This window comes from Pinus tabuliformis, chromosome 8 (genome assembly GCF_031772625.1).
Source record: "Pinus tabuliformis cultivar Carrire ecotype Pingquan chromosome 8, CPIR1, whole genome shotgun sequence".
Taxonomy (NCBI): Eukaryota; Viridiplantae; Streptophyta; class Pinopsida; order Pinales; family Pinaceae; genus Pinus; species Pinus tabuliformis.
Genome location: NC_142294.1, coordinates 1,013,820,893 through 1,013,841,678, shown reverse-complemented (window position 1 = coordinate 1,013,841,678; position 20,786 = coordinate 1,013,820,893).

The window sequence follows — 20,786 nt, the reverse complement described above, 5'->3', positions numbered from 1 at the left end:
TTCCAATCAACACTTTATTCCAAAATAATCAATATTACAGCAATGTCTAAGAATCCACACTCAATACTGCAATTGAGGGAGTATTTATACAAAAAAATTTACAAAAAATATCTCAAACAGAGTGAGATATATTTTAGGATGACTAAGCATAAATTACAAGAAAATAGAGACAACTAGTCTTGAAGATAAGAGAAAAGTAAATTGATGTTGTGCTGTTCCTTTTCCTGCTGAGTGTGCTGGAGGCAGGCCTTATGATTTGGCTTGCTGCTGTCTTCTTTAGTAATTTTGTGCTGGCTGCCCTGTTTTGACTGATACTCTTTACCTGTTCTGATACACTTCAACCTGTTTGATCCCTGTTCATCTTTGTTCATCTTACTATGGTAAATAGCTCAAAATTTACATTTTACTATGGATAAATTTACAAAATTTCCAACATGTCTTCCCACCATTTTTGCTCTAGAAATCTGTGTTTCTGAAGTTTCCTTAAAGTCTCATCAGTTTCTGTATATTTGAAAAAGGTAGGCTGGATTGGGAACAAGTGCTTTATCTCATGCTCAACATAGAATAAGTTCTCTAAACTGTCATAGAGAACTCAGCCTGTGGGGAGTGCTTTTATTCCTGATGCACTTGTTGATGAACTAGCTTGATTGCTAGCATACTTATTCAATTTGTCCACATAATCTATATGCTTCATTAATCTGTCATTAATCACCAAAGGACTTGGTAGCCCTTTATTCTGCAAAATAGTGAACTTCTCCATAAAAGAATTAATTTCTACCTGCATATATTGACATCTTCTCTCTAGATTCTGCATCAAAGTTTTCTTAGTTAGCACCCTCTTGATTTCAAAAATAGTATCTGTCCTATCTGAGATGCCAAGTTATTCCAGTTGTTCCTTATTTCTGTTATTCAAAAAGTGTATAAGCTGGTTGGCTTCATCTAGCATTTGTCCTAACAAAGCTCTTGTCTTTTGAATTTCTCCCTGTGCTGCTTTCACTAGATCAATCTGTTCAAAGATCACTTGGATGGATGGCCAAACATCATTTATATATTGAGTGATGCTAGCCCAAAGAATGTTCTTTATCTCTGCCAGAGGCTTGTCAAAAGTGAGATCTTTTTCTAATGTTTTCACTTTATTTTCTAAGGCTTTGATCTCCCTTGTTTTTTCCACAACATTTATTTTGGAGATATCATAATTTCTTTCTACCTTAGCCAATTGTTCTTTTACCTGTTTTAATTCTGAAACTTGTAGTTTCATGTCTTCCATTGACTTTATTAGCTCTTTTGTGCTCAGATTGGCACTGTTACCTTGTCCTGTTCCTGCTGCTGTTGTACTTGTGACCACCTCTGCTGTGGTTGCTGGGATGTTTGGAGCTAGTGCTGTTCCAAGTGTAGAAGGGACTACTGTTGAGACTATGGGAATTACATCAGGAGGCTGAGAGGTCGACTCTCCCTGCTTGTCCTTCAGTGCTTTTTCTAATGCCTGCTCTGTGTCATTCAATCTTTCATTGAGTTTTAAGAGGAGATCCATCATCTCTTCTTCAGATTTCTGCTTTATAACCTCAGCAGTCTATGGATGCCTTGAAGGAGGCAGCTTTAGCTGCTTCCTCAAGGTAGCGATATCTTCATCCTTCTTCTTAATTAATGCTTCTATGCCCTTCACATCTTTGGGATCATGTCCCAATCCAATGATGATTTCTTATAATGATTTTATTCTGTTATCCTTGGCCAGGGAGGAGGCTTTCTCCAAGTGTAGTTGGGCAGTTGTATTATCCAAGGAATTTTGCAGCTTGTGGGTCATCATTGCTTTACCAGCCAATGTGAAATAGACCATTTCTCCAGTTTTCTTGTGAAGTTCAATTTGATCCATAGGATGAATATCCTTGGCCAAGACCTCCAAGTTAGTTCTGATGTAATCTGCTGCTGACTGAGGTTGTTGCACCTTTGGCTTGAAGTAACTCATTATCATCTTGCCCTCTTTAATGTCATAGGCTGACATTAGTCTTTGCTGATTCGTGGGGGCCATTTTTAAATATTGATTGTACATTTGAAGCCTCATTGGGTCGTTCCTGGCCTTTATTTCTGTGAATGTCTTCTTGATATCTAAGGCCTCTTTACTTTGTGGCCTGAGGGATGATACTTCTTCACTCTGTTGTCTTTCTAGCTCTTGCTTCTGTGAGATAGTGGATGTTCCTCCCAATGGAAAAATTTGCTGGCTAACTTCCCTTTCTTCTCTTTGACTATCTAGAGTCTCTTCAATAATTTCCTCTTCTGAAAGAGGATTCGGTCTTTGCCTCTTTGTCCCAGGTTGTCTTGAAGGTTCACTGATTGGGGTAGTAGTTTCCCTGTCTCTCTTCTTATTTCTTTCCTCATTCAAAGGAGTCTTTAAGCTTGGAGGTACTTCTACATTAGTTTGAGTTGGAGGAGTTGGCATTTGGACCTGTTCTTTGGAAGTTTCATGCTATTTTGACATTGTAGGCTGTTCTGTGGTCTCCACTTCCTTGTCTTTGGATGTTCCTGTGGCAGGTATGTTGACTTCCTGTGGAGGCTGTTGAGAGGTTCCAGCAATGGATGTACTAATTACTGATTTTTGAGATAGCTTGAATGGTACCTACCCAAAAGAATCTAGGTCAAGGGTTTTCTCAATATATCTCATAGCATTTTCTATATTGACCTGCTCAGTAACATCTTCTACTAAGGTCCCCTTTATCCATTCATCCAAGTTTGCAAACTACTCAATTGCTAGGATCCTATGGTGAATATATGGGGATAACCTGTTCTTCATCCTTCTGTCATATATAAAACTGTTGGGGTCATAAGGTACCCACCTAAAACTCTTTCGTAATCTAAGGCAATTTTCTAATATTTTTTCAGCTTCTTTCCATCCATCCCTAGTATTGCAGATAAAAGGGCCTAGTTGGTTCTTAATTCTTAGCTGGGCTTTCTTCTTGGCACCACAAAAATGGACTAAATCTGCATTTATGATCTGCCTGAAATACTCTAATGCAAATAATCTCATGGGAACATACTTGGGTAACTTAAAAGGGCAAAGTTCACACCCATACATTCTGATTTCTGTGTGATTTTTGTATAGGTAGCAGTCACCTATCCTGTACTGCTTAGAGAGCTAGAGAATCTTCTTCATATCACCATTGATCCTAGGAGGGGAAACTCCTGTCAACAGGGTGGTTTTTGGATGTACAAATAAGTTAATGAACTCACTATAAGTGTAAGGGGACTCAATGGTATTATGAAAGATTTGGCTCCAAAAGATAACAGACCTTGGATTTCCTTTGGTGTCAAGTTTCTTAATAGGGAAAGAGAAGTTTTCCGAATGATAATACAACATGAGATGATATTTGAAAGAGGTGTATTTGAAGACTCCTTCCCTTTCCAAATTCAGGAATTGGTCATGGATTTTGTTGGCAATATAGGAGGCATAGTCATATCTGAGAACAGGGGGCTGTCCTGGAGTAAATATTGATAGTAACACTAAGGTGATATCATCAACATATTCACTAGATTTAAATACCATAATCGGGGATATCATATCAACAATGAGTCTTCCAGTTTCAGTAAACCAAGTTTGTAGATAAGGAGGTGGACCTTTGGGCTGGTACTTTGGTAACATGAAGGTTTGACTGATATGGCTCACTTCTGATTGGGAAAATTGAGATGCTATTTCAAGTAAATACCCCATGGAAATAGGGGTGAGAGGCTGACTAGAGTGGAATTGCAGCATTTTATTGATGGATTAAGCAGTTATGGGAAAAAGGACTATTTGGCTTGGGGACATAAAAGCTCTTTGATTAGGATCATAATTGGCACAGCATTGATGAATTATATCTGGGAAAACATGGACTGAGGGGAGGAAATACATGGGAAGGTTAGATTCCCATAGTCCAAAAATGTTAGACTTATTCAGATAACTATCTCTGGCTTGGTAGAAGACTTGAAGATGGTTTTTATCACCAGATAAGTCTTTTATTTGAAAATATTTATCGGCCAGAGGTAGATAATCTAAGTCTTTGTGAGGAGCGTTCATGGGTGTGACATTTAGGGCTATAGGGGTTTCCATTTTTGGTTCTCGTGGATTCAAAAATGGAATTGGGGTTTTTCTATGGAAAATAGGTAAGGGAGCAGGTTGGGAACTTTAAAAGGCAAACAAAGACTGGCCTAGAACTGAATTTGGCCCTTTCTTGTATAATTTTCAGTAGAAAACCAAAATCACAGGGTTTGAGTGAAAATTGGATAAATACCAGCAATAGGGGAGTGACCAGTACAATGGCAGGTTGGATGAAAGGCTACAGAGTGCATTGATGTAGTTCTTTTGATCAGGTGGCGATTAGAAAGCTGGAACATTTTACTTTGACGTTGTTTTGCATGGGAGCATGGGTCGCAACATATAAAAGTGAAAATGACTTTTGTTCGTTTTATTTAACAAACCTAAGGTTGGCGGGGTTTTTTTGGATTTATCGGGCGGGTGACGTAATTGGAGAAATGACCTTTTGTCTTTTGTGGAGGGTGGTAAGCAGTACGAGATCACACCACTTTTGGAGTTAAGCGGTATTGGGTGGAGGGTGAGCGATCACACCGACTGCATGACGCATGGCGGAGGTATGGGCAGAAAACCGCCTGGTGATCTGGCATTAAAGCGCGGTCACCAGGGGGGAGCGATATTAGTGATGACCGTCGGATGATGGGGGAGAAATCATGCGGTGGACGGGAAGTGAGGTACGGTGGGAGTTTACCTGTGGCGGGCCCAATACATTTAACAAATTAATAAACCATATCGGGGTGATTTGTGAATGGCGGGGAGGTTAGGCTGTTAATGAATTTCAAATAAATCCATTAATCCCTTTTAACTGTGTTTTATGGTTATAATTAACCGGGGCGGGATATATAAGATTTTGGGTATTTTTATGTATATTTACATATTACGAGAAGGGTAAATGTTTATTTGGGATTTATATAATAGTAGTTAGGAATTAATATGAATAATGAAATAAAAGCGCTAAGTTAAAGTATTTCAAATATACATTTACACTTAGGCTTAAAGTGGAAAAAAGGGGTTTTTTTAGGTGATATTGTGCATTGTTCCTAAGTAAAGTCAGATTTTTACTTAGGAAATGAGTTTATGGAATCAAATGAATGGTTTGTGGATGATTCTGAGTACTTAGGCTTTTAAATCATTGGGCCGAGGGTCCGGTCCCGCCAAAAGTCAGAGAAATGCTCTGATCCCCTTTAATTTTCAAATACTTTAATACTTTAGGGGGAATTAGTGAAATCTTTAGGGAAAAATGTGAATGGAAGTTAGTTATTTGACCTTGTCTTGCTTGAACTGCCTCAAGTATAATGTCTGCCTTGCACTTGTGATAAAAGTAAAAATTAACACATTTAGATACATTATCCATCACAAGTTATTCTGCAACACCATTTACCTACCCTACTTACGTTAGCCTAGCATTTTTCCTTCTTTATTTGGGTGCACTTAGACTAGCAAATCCTTATCAATCTTCTTCTTCTTTTACATGGCAAGCCTACCTAAGTCTGTACTTATTACATTCAAGGGCTCAGATTAAATTGTTGAGCTCCTTTTATTTACTCTACCTATCTACTTATCTGCCAATATTACATTGTTTGGTCAGATATTTATTCTCTATTCTATAACATGAAATTGAAAAATGAATGAGCCAAGTTTAAACTGTTTGATTATTCATCAATTGTGGCATAAGTTAACAAGCTGCACACAATTGTTTATTACAGAAAATGAAAAAGTAGTGGCATTTAGACTTGCTAACTTTCCTGGTCTTTCTTTGTTTGGGGTTCATTTCTTTCACATTTTTTGACCATTTTATTCTTTTCACCGTTTGATTTTTCTTTTAGGGTATAACCTCTTTACATTTTTTAAATTTTTTTATTTTTTTTGAAAATATGGAAAACCTTTGCAACAAGAAAAGGTATGAACATATTACAGAGCTCGTGAAGTCAATCATGAAATATGACACCTATTGGTATAGGAGCATAACATTAGGCATGACAAATCACGGAACCCCTCGCCCCCCAAACTTTCTTAATTATTTGATAGATAAGGTTCCTTACAATGAATTTTAGATTGTTGATCTAATTTAATCTAAATCAAATCAAGTAGAGCGGTGTGGAAGGTTACTACTGTTTAACTATCAAATAAACTTATTGGTTCTAAGTGCCATATAGATTTTAGAGTGTGATTCTGGACATTGGTTATATACATCTAGGAGCTAGCCATCAAGGGCTAGACATTATAAAATTGGTGTTTGGGTGCCAAATCATTTTGAAGATTTAGTATACAAGAATTGAAAATTAAAGGAGAATCACATATAAATAACTAGATTGAGAATGTGAAGTGTGATTCTCTTGATGAAAAACAAAGAGTGTGAATTGCTGCCAATGTAGATACAAAAAACTAATTCGATTTTTAGAAGGAGAAGAGAACGAAGCCACATGCATATGCAAATTATTGTATATTTGAAGTTGACCGAATTGTATTAATGAATTAAGGGGAAGAAATCATGTTGCAGAAGGCATAGATGAGATCTAAAAAAAATCAACTGTTCAAATATATTTTGAAGTGAGTGGATATAAGTTTGAAAATGAATGAAGTATGGATTTAAGTAGCCACAACAGGTTGGTGCTTGTAAATATCAAAAGTTGTTTCTCCCATCAAGTTGGTGCTTGCAAAGAAAAGGTAATTTGAGCCTCTTGTAGCTTGGTGCATACATAATTTGATGTAATAAGAAGTTGGAGATTATATTTACACCATAACAAAAAAGAATTTATGGTTTCCTCCCATATGGGTTTCTATGTTGATTCCCTATGTTAAACATCTTATGTGAATGGAGCATTTTTATTTTGTTGATTTCATTTGATTGATTAAATAATTGTAAAAATTTGTATAATACTGATTTACCTCCCTCTTAGTATTATTTTATTCCCAACAATTAGTATCAAAGAAGATTCCTTCAGGAATAATTTAATAGATGGAAGGTAGATATGTAGGGAATCGTGGCTAGTCATGATGGATTCTTTTCAAATAGAGCACCAGTCTTTGATGGAGAAAATTATGTATTCTGGAAGATAAGAATGGGAGCTTAATTGATTTATCTTGGTGTTGATGTATGGAAATATGTTGAATTTGGATACATAGTTTCAACATCTCCTCCAACAGATTCAATGAAAGAAGGGCCTACTCAAACAGTGAAAAGGTTAGGAATGCAATCTTGTTCAGTCTTAACCAATTTAAACTAGTCAAAGTGATGCATTTAAAATATGCTAAGGAGGTTTGGGATAGGCTTAAGTATAGCTATGAAGAAGATTCCAAGATAAAAAAATCCAAACTTCAAACACATAGAATGATGTTTGCAAGTTTAAAAATGAATGAGGAAGAAACTATTGCAAAATTCTTTTTAAGGGTTGATGAAGTAATTAACATGATTAGAGACCTTAATGAAAGTCTTGATGAAGATGTATTGGTTTAGAAAGTATTCATATCTCTTCCCATGAGATTCAATGCCAATACATCTACCATTGAATAAATGTAATACTTGAACACTCTCATTGTTACAGGTCATTTTGGCATTTCCACTCAAAAGGCCAAATGACCAGATTAATCAACATCCTTGAACACGTTGTCATTATCCTTTTGCAAATCCCTAAGCATCACCTCTCCAAAACGTCTGAGTTTTTGGGTCAATTAGCTCAAAAAAAATGTTTTTATCCCCAAAGCACCCTGCATTCCTGTCCACCAACAATGGTTACAAGTTTCATAATTGAGCATCTATGTTGATCAACATAGGTTTCTATGCTCTGCACGTGCGATGCTTCTATAATTTCGAGAAAATTAAAAAATATTTTCGAATCTTCTCCTTCTAGAAGCTTATAAGGTGGTTTTAACCATTTACCATGGATAAATATCTTGAATTCCTATCTGATATTCTCTAATGGTCTTATATCTTATCCCTAGAGCTTATCTTCCCTCATATTTGGATCTCAAGCCTAGATTGGTAAATCCTAAACTACCACTTTCACCCAATAAATTTACTACCTCCCATGGAGTCTGGGTTGAATTTTGGAGATTACTAGTGCCTTCATGTTGCTACTTTGATCTTGAGGAGTCATCATCCATTTATGCATTAGGATTGAGTGTGAAGGTTTTCTTTGTGGAAAGAAAGGACCAGACAATTGGGGAGACATCTACAAAATCAACTTCTATATATGGTTGTAACTCTCTCCTTTATTTATTAATACAAAAAGCACTTTGTTTTCCTATACTTCTGTCATGTTGATGTTTATGTATATCAATGCCATGTTGAATAATTGATTAGATATATTGGATTATGCTATGTGGATATTATAGTTCTCTTCCTTGTTTTATTCATTGTTGCAGGTTCCATTTATAACATGTGGAGCTAGAGTTGGAGCTTACAAGCAAGGAGAAGTAGAGGATTTACTACATATTCTGGGTAGGTTTATTTTACATATTCTAATTTATCTAAGGAAAACATAGATATCTTTTCCCTCTGTTGTTCTAGATTAGACCAATAGATCTAAAGAGTTCATTTTTTTTCTATAGAAGTTAATTTCCACATAACAAATTAGCGACCATACTCGGGATTGATACTTCCCTTAGTGGTTTCCTTGTCCTAAGAATTTTTTACCTTTCAAAGCAACTTCAATTGACTTATTTAGACAATGATTTACCTTAAGAAAACACAATTTTAAGTCTTTTAGGGTTCTTTGTGTAGTATTTTGACCAACCTAGCCCCAACATAGTCTCTGTTATGAGATAGGTCGATCCAATACATTCTCTCCTCTCTGGAAGTGTGATGGTTTGCACTGGTTCCCACTATACACATACGATGGTCCCGTAGAATGTAAAATTTTTCATTTCTTTTCCTTGATCTCCATTCCACTTTGATCTAGAAGGTTCTCTTGAGTCTTTTGTAAAGCCATCATTGTGTTTACATTGAGTTTGATTTTATTTTGATGAGAGTTTGTTTAATTTTTTCTTTCTTCTTGTCAATTAGGTTTGTGAACACTTGCCTTGATTGTTGATTAGATTAAAGAATTTTCATATTACAGTTGCAATCTCTGTGATTTCTTTTGGTCAATAATATAGCTTCATTTTCATTTTCATTGCATTTGAAATTGGAAGGAAAAGAAAAAAAAAATTCCATTTACTAACATTTTTTTGAGTGTTTTTGCTTACATTTTTCCAAAAAAATCCCCCCCTCAATTGTCGAGTGGGGGGTTAAATTGTGTGTGAGTTTTAATCGCACTTGAGTGTCATCTCTTTTGATCTTTTGAATTTTCATCGAATTTCAATTTGAGTCCTCTATTAATGGAATCTCAAATTACATTTGATTTCATTGGGAATTTCCTTTACTTTCAATCGATGGTTCTTTCATTGCATTAGTGAAGGAAGAAACTGCTTTCATAAGTAATCTTGTTATATTGTTATTTCCTTGATTTGGAAACATTTTGTGTTTGTTTGGAATAATTATATTGCATAGATTACATTTGCATAGTTAGAATTCTCATTTTCACAATGCGAAAGGAAATTGTGCATAGATTACATTTGCATAGTTTTCATAGGAATTGTGTACATATTACATTGCATGGTTCGACATCGTTTAGGGCTCTAAATTGAATTGGAATAGTGAAATTGAAATATCTAGTTAGGAAGTTCCTGTTTGTTGCATCATTGTTTGTTTCTTCCTCCCCGTAGATAGATCTTCATTAAAATGGAAGGGTTTTTTCATCATGTTAGTTGCATCATAGGAAATTCAGGTGAATTTGTACTGCGAGCCTTGAAATTTAATCTTAATTGAAGATCAACTTTAAAATTTATTAAATTAATCTAAATAGAACTTGGAACATTAACAAAACACATAGAGATCTATGCTATAATATGTGTTTTGTCATCATTAACCGTAGGAGCTTACGTTATTTGCATACGTTACTTTATGCAGGTAGTCAATATTGCACATACATAAGTATATCAGATCATTATCCGCGTACCCTTGGGTATATCAGATGGTGCTCCGCGTATGAAAAGTATATTGGAATACTTCCTATCATATGTACTGCACTTCCACATACCTCTAGGTATATTTTTGAAGTCCCCTATAGGTTTCTATCCTACCATAGGTAACTGAGTCGACCCTCTTGTCAACTATGGTACACCGAACATGTAGTATACCAAGGGGGGATAATACGGGGTACAGAGGGAGGTAAACAACGAAATATTGTAATGTAATAATAATAAATAGGCCATAATTAATAAATAAAGTGGTTAACCCACATTATGTAAGGGACCACAAGTAGTTAGGGATTAAAGTGATAAGCCCATTATATTGATGTATGGTATTCAGAGACCCATGGTAATTACCCATTGTTTTTTATTTTGTGCCTTTAATATCTAAAATCGATTAATTAACTACGGAACAACATCCTCCCCGTGGAACAACTCCTTCGTGGATCTTCAGTTGAGGCTAATGGCGACATTTCCCAAGTCTACCAATCAAGGAAACCCCTTTGATGAGAATCCTAGTTCTTTTCCTCCTTTTGGAAATATTGGTACTCATTATATGGAACATTGTTCCTTCCTGAATTTACCACTGGTTTAATAGTTTGGTTATGTTGACACCTAATCCGAAACGGATGAGGTGAAGCCGGACAGTCATCTAGAAGATGAACTGATCCGTTTTTGTATATGTATAAATAATAATAGTTGAATGAATAATATCACTCAGTTGTTTTGCGCTCATTAATTTCTGAGCTAACCTGGCCTGACATGGTATCAGAGCCAAAGGTCTCGAGTTCGAATCACACCCGGCTCGCGCTTGGGGGGAGATTGTTGGGCATTGGATAATCCAGCACTCCCCGTGTGTTTCGTGACATGGACTAACCGCCTCTCGAGGATCCGTTAACTCTGGCGATACGTCCGTTTACTAACACCTGCGGGTTTTGGTGTAATGGCAATCGTGATCCCTTCTGACATCGCTGCATACGCCCTCCCTTTCCGCTGGTCTTTTTTTGAAACACTAATTGCTCATAACGCTGCGTTGAGGTCCGTTCCCTATGCGTTTGAGATGGGCGTTAATTTCAGGCTTGTTTACTGACAGAGCAATTATTTATGAACGCTGCGTTGAATGCTGAGACCGTGTTGAACCGTTGAATGTCATGAAGAGAACAAAGGTCTCCGCCCGGTTACCAATACTATCAAGGAAGAGAACGGTAAGATGACTGAGTTTTATTGTAAGATGACTGCCGTTTTTATTGAAGCTGCTTTAATGTATTGAAGACCTGCGTTTAACGTATTGAAGACCTGCCTTTTAATATTATGGTATTGAAGACCTGCGTTTAACGGTGGTGAGAATCCTTTGCTAGTGCGTGATGCATTGGTGAATCCTGCATTGATATATCTGCTAGTGCGGTGTGAGCGTGGATGGTTTGTTCGTTGTCTCATGGTCGATGATTGTTCGTTGTATTGCTGCATCCGAAGTGTAAAATTCAAAGTGCCAAAGTTGAATGCCAAGAATGAGTCATGGGTGGATCAGTAGATAAAGGAGGCATTGAGTGACTGCGTTTTCCTTTATAGACTGCGTTGATGCATTGAGTAACTGTGTTTTCCTTTATTGAAAATGACTGCCTTACGTTGTATTGATATATATTGAGTTTAATGCAGAGATATATATTGAGACCTGCGTGTGCTATTGAGACCTGCGTTTAATGCAGTGATATATATTGAGACCTGCGTGTGCAGATATGTATTGAGTTTAATGCAGTGATATATATTGAGACCTGCGTGTGCAGATATATATTGAGTTTAATGCAGTGATATATATTGAGACCTGCAGTGATATATATTGAGACCTTAATGCTATTGGTAACTGCATTTTTTTGAAACAGTAATATATATTGATATATGGAAAAGCAGTGAGCGCCCTCATTTTTTTGTTAAACAGTGATATAGTGATATATGTGAGCAGTATTTGAGCAGTGAACACTATTTGAGCGCCCTTTGATTTTTAAACAGTGGTGTATTTGAGCAGTGAACAGTGTATTGAGCGCTCTTTGATTTTTGAACAATGATATATATATGTGAACAGTGATATATATAATGCATAAGGCAATCATATAAGGATATTTTTACAGAAGTTTTTGGCAGAGATATTTTTTTTCAGAAGGATTTTGTTTACAGAAGTTTTTGGCAGAGATATTTTGTTACAGTATGCATTCAAGAGAAAGAAGAAGATACTTCAGAGGCAGGGGGGGCAGACACCCTCAAGAAGAAAAGGCAGACTTACATTGCATTCGCTGCAAACAAAAAGGATCTCATGATGCTTCTACATGCAAGCTACCATGGGAAAAGATTGAGCAGAGAAGAAATCAGCAGAAAGGTAAAACTGATGACTCAGACAAAGGTAAAGCACCTGAATCCGCTCACTATATTGAGGCACAATGTAACATTGGAGTAAATGAAGATCTGTTTAATGCTTCACTTACTTCTTCGAAAAATGACTGGTTGCTTGATTCAGGAGCAACCTATCATATGACTCATAGGAAATATTTTTTTGAAGATTTCACTGATAATGTTGATGGAGCAGTATACTTTGCAGATCAGTCAAAAATCAAGCCATCAGGGCTTGGCACAGTCAGGCTTAAACTGCCTGGTCTTCCAGACTTTCTTCTGGATCATGTTCTATATCTCCCACAGCTCAAGAGAAACTTGTTGTCCCTGGTCCACATCCGCCAGCAAGGTCACTCCATTCATATGTTTGATGGAAAGCTTGAGGTAAGAAAGGCATCTGACCATTCACTTGTCATGAGGGGTATAGAAGAAGAAAGACTTCTTAAACTGCAAGGAACCTCTGCTCATGCATAGCATTTTTCATATATTTCTCATCATGATGAAGGTACACTTCCATCAAGTTTATTATGGCATGCTAGATTTGGACATCTAAACTATGATAGTCTCCGCTTGTTGAAGAAAAATGGTGTTGCTGGTTTGCCTACAATTCCTAGAAAACATAAGCAATGTGATGCTTGCATTCTAGGAAAGCATAGCAAACAGTCTTTTCATGATTCACATTCAAGAGCACATAGGAAGCTTGAACTTATTCATTCAGATTTATGTGGTCCAATGCCTATTCCTTCTGCAAATGGAAATAAATATATCATGACATTTATTGATGATTACACCAGAATGTGTTGGGTTTACTTATTGAAGAACAAATCTGATGCTTTTCAAACATTTAAGAATTTTCATAAGTGGATTGAAAATGATGCACAATCTCATATTGGGTCTATTCGCACTGATAATGGAAAAGAATATACATCAAATGAATTTGAACACTATCTTCGCCAACATGGGATTAAACATCAAACAACTGTGCCTTATAATCCTCAACAGAATGGTGTAGCTGAAAGAATGAAAAGAACAATTTTGAATATGGTACGATCCATGCTTTTCTTCAAAAATGTAAAGACAATGTTTTGGGCTGATGCTGTTCTATGTGCTGCATATATAAAGAATAGATGTCCATCTAGTGCTATAAGAAACAAGACTCCTTATGAATTGTGGTATGGACATGTTCCTTTGGTAAAACATCTCAGGATATTTGGTTCCACCTGTTATGCTTTAATACCAAAGGTACATAGAAACAAACTTGGTGCTAGAAGTCGTAAGTGTATCTTCCTGGGGTATTCAAACACATCTAAAGCATACCGCCTTTATGATGAAGTAAATAAAAAGTTTGTTTTATCTAGAGATGTCATTTTTCTTGAATCATCCAAATCTGACAGTGTTGTTGAGCGGCAACTTGATCGCTTGGATAGATTCACAAAACCAAAATCATTTCAAGAGTTTGATAATCAGATTCCACATCTTGAAGGGGGGATTCCTATACTAGATCAACATGTGGAATCTTCTTCTGAAGAACAATCTCCTCTACATGACACTCCAACAACGGATGATGCTTTAAGTGATGTAATTGATAGAATTGGGAGACTCAATCTTGATTCAGACCCAACTCCATCAACAGAACAGCCTGGACCATCTCAGAAAGGTCCTCCAAAGTGGCTGACAAAGACACTTGAAAGTGTTCATCCTGATGAAATTGGAAAAACAGGAACCAGAAATTCAAACCGACAAGATGGAGGTGATGTAGATAACTCTAATTCACCTGTTGATATGGATGTTACTTATGATTGTGAATTGAACTTGTCTACAGATTTTGAACCAACTTCCTTCAAAGAAGCTGCTTCTCATGATGAATGGAAAAAAGCGATGCAGAAGGAGTATGATGCCCTCATAAAGAATGGCACTTGGAAGCTTGTTGATCCTCCATTTGGAACCAAACCAATTGGCTGCAAGTGGGTCTACAAGAACAAGTACAAAGCTGATGGCTCACTTGACAAGCACAAAGCTAGGCTTGTGGCAAAAGGTTTTGCATAGAAGGAAGGGGTCGATTATGAGGAAACTTTTGCTCCCACAGCAAAATGGGCCACCATTCGGACACTCTTTGCACTAGCTGCTCAGAACGGTTGGAAAGTCCATCAAATGGATGTAAAAACTGCATTCTTGAATGGAGATCTAAAAGAGAATGTTTTTATGTCCCAGCCTGAAGGATTTGCTGTGAAAGGACATGAACACAAAGTATGCAAACTTGTGAAGTCCTTGTATGGCCTCAAACAAGCACCACGAGCCTGGTATGAAAAACTAACTGAGCATCTTCTGAAACTCAACTTCAAACATTTTGATCTTGATGATGCAACTTTATTTGTCAAGAAAGTTGGCAAAACAGTTGTATATCTTGTGGTATATGTAGATGATCTTTTAATGATAGGGAACAATGAAAGCTATATTGCATCCATAAAGAAAGAATTAGGAAAATTTTTTGAAATGATTGATTTGGGCTATGTTCATTACTATCTTGGCATTCAAGTAACCCAACATCCAAAGTCCATATTTCTTTCTCAAAAGAAATACATTGGAGATTTGTTATACAGATTTTGCATGACAGAGTGCAATCCCCTTTCTACTCCAATGGAACAAAACTTGAAGCTCACATCTACTGAAGGAAAAGAATTTGAGGATGCAACAAAGTATAGACAGCTTGTAGGAAGTCTCATCTACCTCACTACTACCAGACCAGACATTTCATTTGCTATTGGAATCCTCTCCAGGTTTATGCAAAAGCCTTGTGAGGGACATTGGTCTGCTGCAAAAAGAGTTCTAAGGTACTTGAAGGGAACTCAAGACCTTGGAATCAAGTATACACAGGTGGACGACTTCAACTTGATTGGATACTCTGATTCAGACTTCGATGGAGACAAAGAAACTGGGGTATCTACTTCAGGATATGCTATGAGTCTTGGATCAGGAGCTGTCTCCTGGAGATCACGCAAACAATCAGTACCAGCAGATTCCACAACAGAAGCAGAATACGTGGCAGCAGCTGAAGCAACGAAAGAAATTGTGTGGCTCAGGAAAATTCTTGAAGATTTGCAAGTAAAACAAATACAATCTACTCCACTCATGATTGATAACACATCTGCAATAAAGTTGGCCAAGAATCCAAAGTTCCATGATCGTACTAAGCACATCAATACTAAATATCATCTGATCCGACATCATGTTGAGGCCAAAACAATCCATCTCCGTCATTGTTCCACAAACGAGCAAATTGCAGACATCTTCACCAAAGCGCTTGGAAGAGAAAAGCTTGAAAGATTCAGAACGATGCTTGGACTCACCAACATCCCTTCAGATTAAGGGGGGGAATGTTGACACCTAATCCGAAACGGATGAGGTGAAGCCGGACAGTCATCTAGAAGATGAACTGATCCGTTTTTGTATATGTATAAATAATAATAGTTGAATGAATAATATCACTCAGTTGTTTTGCGCTCATTAATTTCTGAGCTAACCTGGCCTGACAGGTTATTTTCGATCTCCTTGGTTTCGAACGTCCAAACTGCTTCTCAACTGAGTAGTCCTCCTCATGAATGGCATCAAACTCAAGTTGATCTTAAAGTTTCCCCTTTTCCTTCTTCGCCTGTTGTTTCTCCATCCATTTCTTCCTCCTTTCCTAGTCAAATTGTTGATTCAAGTAACCAGGAAGTTAAGAAGAAGAAGAAGAAGAAAAATAAGCAGGGGGGAAACCAAGAAATCATTGCTATTAATGCAATTGATGTCAAGAAACTTTCCAACAAGCCTTGTAAATTTAAATTCCCTTACATGCTTTGTAAAGGTGATCACCTTCTTAGATATTATCCTGCTATTCCATAGGTATTAAAAGTGTGGTCCACATGCTCACATCGACCCATGTCATCAGCCTCTAGAGATCATGCTGGTAATAAACCATCAATTAGTGATAGTAAGGTTCATGGGAAAAAGGGTAAAGTTAATTTTGCTTGTAGTTTATGTGAAGGGAATCATCCTATTCACATTTTTCCTTATATGGATGAAGCCTTAAAAGTTTTGGAAAATATTACAACTTCTCAGCCACAACTTCTTGCTAGTTATTGAAAGCTCTCCCCCAATCCTCCACTATTTGATGAAGTGATTGATCCCAATCTATCTTCAGTCAATCCCACCCTCTCTAAACATGAATCCCATGAGTCCATTCCCAACCAACCATTGGTTGAGAAAATGGTTTACTTGATTCCATTTTCATTCGATCGCACTATTCCAGTTGAGAGTGAAGTTCATACCACTCAGGTTCTTCTTGTTTCTTCAGGGTTTGTCGAACAAGGGGACATTTCTCCTATTGTCATGGAACCCGCTCCAAGTAATTACTCACTTGGTCAGACTATTCAATAGGTACAAATAATTCAACTGATTTATATCATGCCAAAAGTGCCAATTAGTCAACTTGTTCCAGGAATGACGCAAATTCTGTCAGGGAAATCATTACAAGGAATACCCCAAGCTCCTATTGGTTAGACAACAACCATGCAATAGCCTTATTCAGGACCATATTTGTTGGCATTATGATTCAAGTGTTGTCCTTGATGGCAACTCACTCAGAGGTTGGTACAGGTGCTCAGAGGTTGGTACAGGTGATGGCAACTTAATCAGAGGACAGATCTTAGTACAACATGGCAAGAAAGTTCATACACGCAGGTTCGTTAAGCCCAAGTCGCGTGTACACGCAGGTTGGCTTCAGAAAAAGCGCGTGTATGTGGAAAAGTACCTTTGGTCCATGGCGGTTAGTCCTTGGAAGTTGTGCCTATGGTTTCGGACCATAATGTCTCGACGGACGTGTTGATCCCTAGTTTCGAGGTTGATGGTATTGTGTTTCTATGGTTTTGGCTCTTGGTATTGAACAAGGCCTAAGGCTATATAAGGAGAAGATCACTAGGCAAAGGTGTATGGACTGTGAGTGTCTGACGCAGTGAGAGGATCTGGTATTGCTGGTTATCTGTTCGGGACGCTTGGCAAGGGTCGGATCTGACAGCGAAGGCAGAAGTAATCATTTCTAGATCTGCACGCGGGTTGCCTTTGGAGAAAGCGCGTATACACGCGGTTTTGGTACAGTGAAGTAGCGTATGCATGATAAGGGTTAATATTTCAGGTTGCTGCTGATTCTGGTGGTTGTTACAGAGTTCTGGATTCTGGTTTGGGTTCTGTGTTCTTGATGACAGGGTTTCAGTGATTCGGTATTGGGTTGTTTAATGAATTATGATGCAAGTATAAGTTGATGATTGTATTGCGGTAATGTTTGCTTTGTATTCTTGGATCCAGTCTGAAAATTGATGAAACGTGGTCCCTGAAGGTTGTAGGGTCAGCACCTACGTACTAGTAAATGGATCAGCTAGTACAAGAGCTGAGGGGGTTGTAACTCCCTTCCAGAAGTAGTTGGAAAACGAGAGAGGGTTGTAGCCCTCTGCAGGTTGTAGCCTGCGTACTGGTAAAGGACTGCACCAGTACATTGTAAAAGAAGTTTCTCATTAAAGAAGAAAGAGACGAATTGCAGCAGGTGGTTTTCACCCACATTGGGTTTCCACCTTATATCATGGTGTTCATGTGTGTGGCTCTTGTGTGATGTTCTATTCTGTTATACTGCGCCTGTTTACTGTTAAATTGCTTAATAATGTTCTGATGCATTTACTGAAGATTAAGCTAACTAAATTATAATATCTCTGGGTATACGCTAGTTGCATTAGACACAGTCGCGTGTACACGCGGGTTCACTTATCTGAAGTCGCGTATATGTTTCTGAGTATGAAATTGAAAAGTTTTATCTGATCTGATAATACTGATTCACCCCCCCCTCTCAGTATTATTTCCAACAATTGGTATCAGAGCAGGACCTTCAGAAGAAGCTTGATCGCTTGAAGGAAAAGATCCATCAAAATGGCTAATCCAGAAAGAGAGGCACGCATCAGGCCACCAGTCTTTGACGGGAACAATTTTACTCACTGGAAGATAAGAACCACTGCATATCTACAGTCTCTTGGAGCAGAAGCTTGGGGAATCGTAGAAGGAGGATACAAATTCCCATCAGCAACTCCTACAGATCTAGCAGAGAAAAAGCAATATGAGCTCAATGCCAAAGTAGTTACTGTCCTATTGAGTACTTTGACTCAATCAGAATTTATGAAGATCATGCATTTCAAATCAGCTAAGGAAATATGGGACAAAATCGTTACAAGCTACGAAGGAGATGATCAGGTAAAAATAGCAAAGCTTCAAACTCTCAGAATACGGTATGAAACTCTTAAGACGCGAAGTAATGAAAGCATAGCTAATTATTTCCTACGTATGGATGAGATTGTGAATTGTATGAGGGATCTGGGTGAAGAATTTGAGGAAGTTGTCTTAGTTCAAAAGGTTTTGAGATCTCTGTCTACTAAATTTGATTCTAAAGTATCTGCCATAGAAGAAAAGGAGAATGTGCATAAAATTACCATGTCACAGCTTCACGGGATCTTAACTGCTTTTGAAATGCGACAAGAGGTACCACCAGAGGCCGCATTCGAAGTGTCAGAGGAAGAAGATGAGGTAAATTTTGTCAAGAATCTTGAACGGGGAACTGGACGGTTCAAAGATAAGCTACCTTTCAAATGTTTTCTATGTGGTAGAGTTGGTCACTATGCTGCTAGATGTCCTCATAACAAAGGAAAGATATATGAAGAAGATGGTAGAAGCTATTATACCCATATTAAAAGTACATTAAATGATAGTGAAGATATTAGAAGTCTCATGGCACATAAGAAGAAGAATGCTTCATCCAATAATAGCGAGGATATTAAAAGTCTCATGGCACATGAAGAGAAGAATGCAGAAACTGAAGAAGTTGCCAAATTAAAGGAACAATTGGAGACAGAAACCAGGGTAAGGGAGAAATTGCAGGATATAGCAAAAGATCAGAGCACAACTATTCAGAGACTTGAATCAAAGATCCTCTCTCTAAAAGAAGATCTTGAAGATCAAAAACATGAAGTGATCAAACTAAAGCGACAAGTGGAAGAAGGGAGAAAAGTTGAAGAAGACCTAAGGAAGCAGTATCTGAAAAAGGAAGAAAAACATCAAGTTGAGGTAAATATCTTGAAAGGTAAACTAGAAGAAAAGGATAAGCTCTTACGATTTCAAGATAGTTCTAAAGTCTTGGATGATATTCTTAATAGTCAAAGATCTCCTGCTATCAAGACTGGTCTTGGTTTTCATGAATATGTTGAAGGTGAATCTAGTTCACAAGGTGAGGCAAGAAACTCTAATGAGAAATCTGAAATGCTCAAGGAACAACCAAGGAAAGAAATTCCTCAAGGAAGATCCTTTACTCCTAACTATGGACGTAACAGACGATTATTTCCTCCGCTGAATAATGTTGAATGTTATGTATGTCATAATCTTGGACATGTTGCAGCCAGATGCAGAAGTAGAATGGTTCAAGAAAGATCATCGCATCCCAGGTATTTCAGAGGGTATTGCTTTGCCTGTAATGCATATGGACACAAAGCAATTGATTGTGATAGAAGGAACATGAAAAATATAAGGTGTTATACATGCAACAACTATGGGCATAAAGCAAGGGAATGCAGAAGCAGATTTCAAAATTCAAGACAAGGGGACCATACATCATCACAGTTGCAGGAATTGAAGAAGACAGAGACAGAAAGGTGTGGGATAACTCAGTCAGCTGACATAACAGACACAGGGGAATCTGAAAGTGATGAAATTCAGTATTCCATCCTGCATACGCTGATATAATGAAGACAAGTCACGTATATACGCGAGTTACAGGCTGCAAAGTCGCGTATATGGAGAAAGGGCAGCAGAACAGACCCAGGTTCAGTCATGGTTGGCTCAGGCTCAGGGGGAGCAGAACAGACTCAGGAAATGGTTCAGACATGGTTGGCTCACACTCAGGGGGAGAATATTCTTCAAATAATTCATTGTTGGCACTATGGTTAGAAGTTGATGATACATCTTGTTGTTTGATCAAAGGAATGGTATTGCAGGCTGATGCTTATGATACAGATCTGAATGGCTGGTCTTAGAACTTGCATCTGCTCAAGGGGAGCGTGGATAGATTGGTACACTTTGGCATATACAAAGGGGGAGTCAAATCAGAAACTTCAGCATGTACTCAGGGGGAGTATGGACAGCAGTATGGACAGTAGAAGGTATACCAAAGAAGAGCATATCTTGGTACGCCCTTTGCCCTTGATGTCAAAGGGGGAGAGTGACTTGGTGTGGTGGTTGCCATCAAGTCCAAAGGGGGAGATTGTTG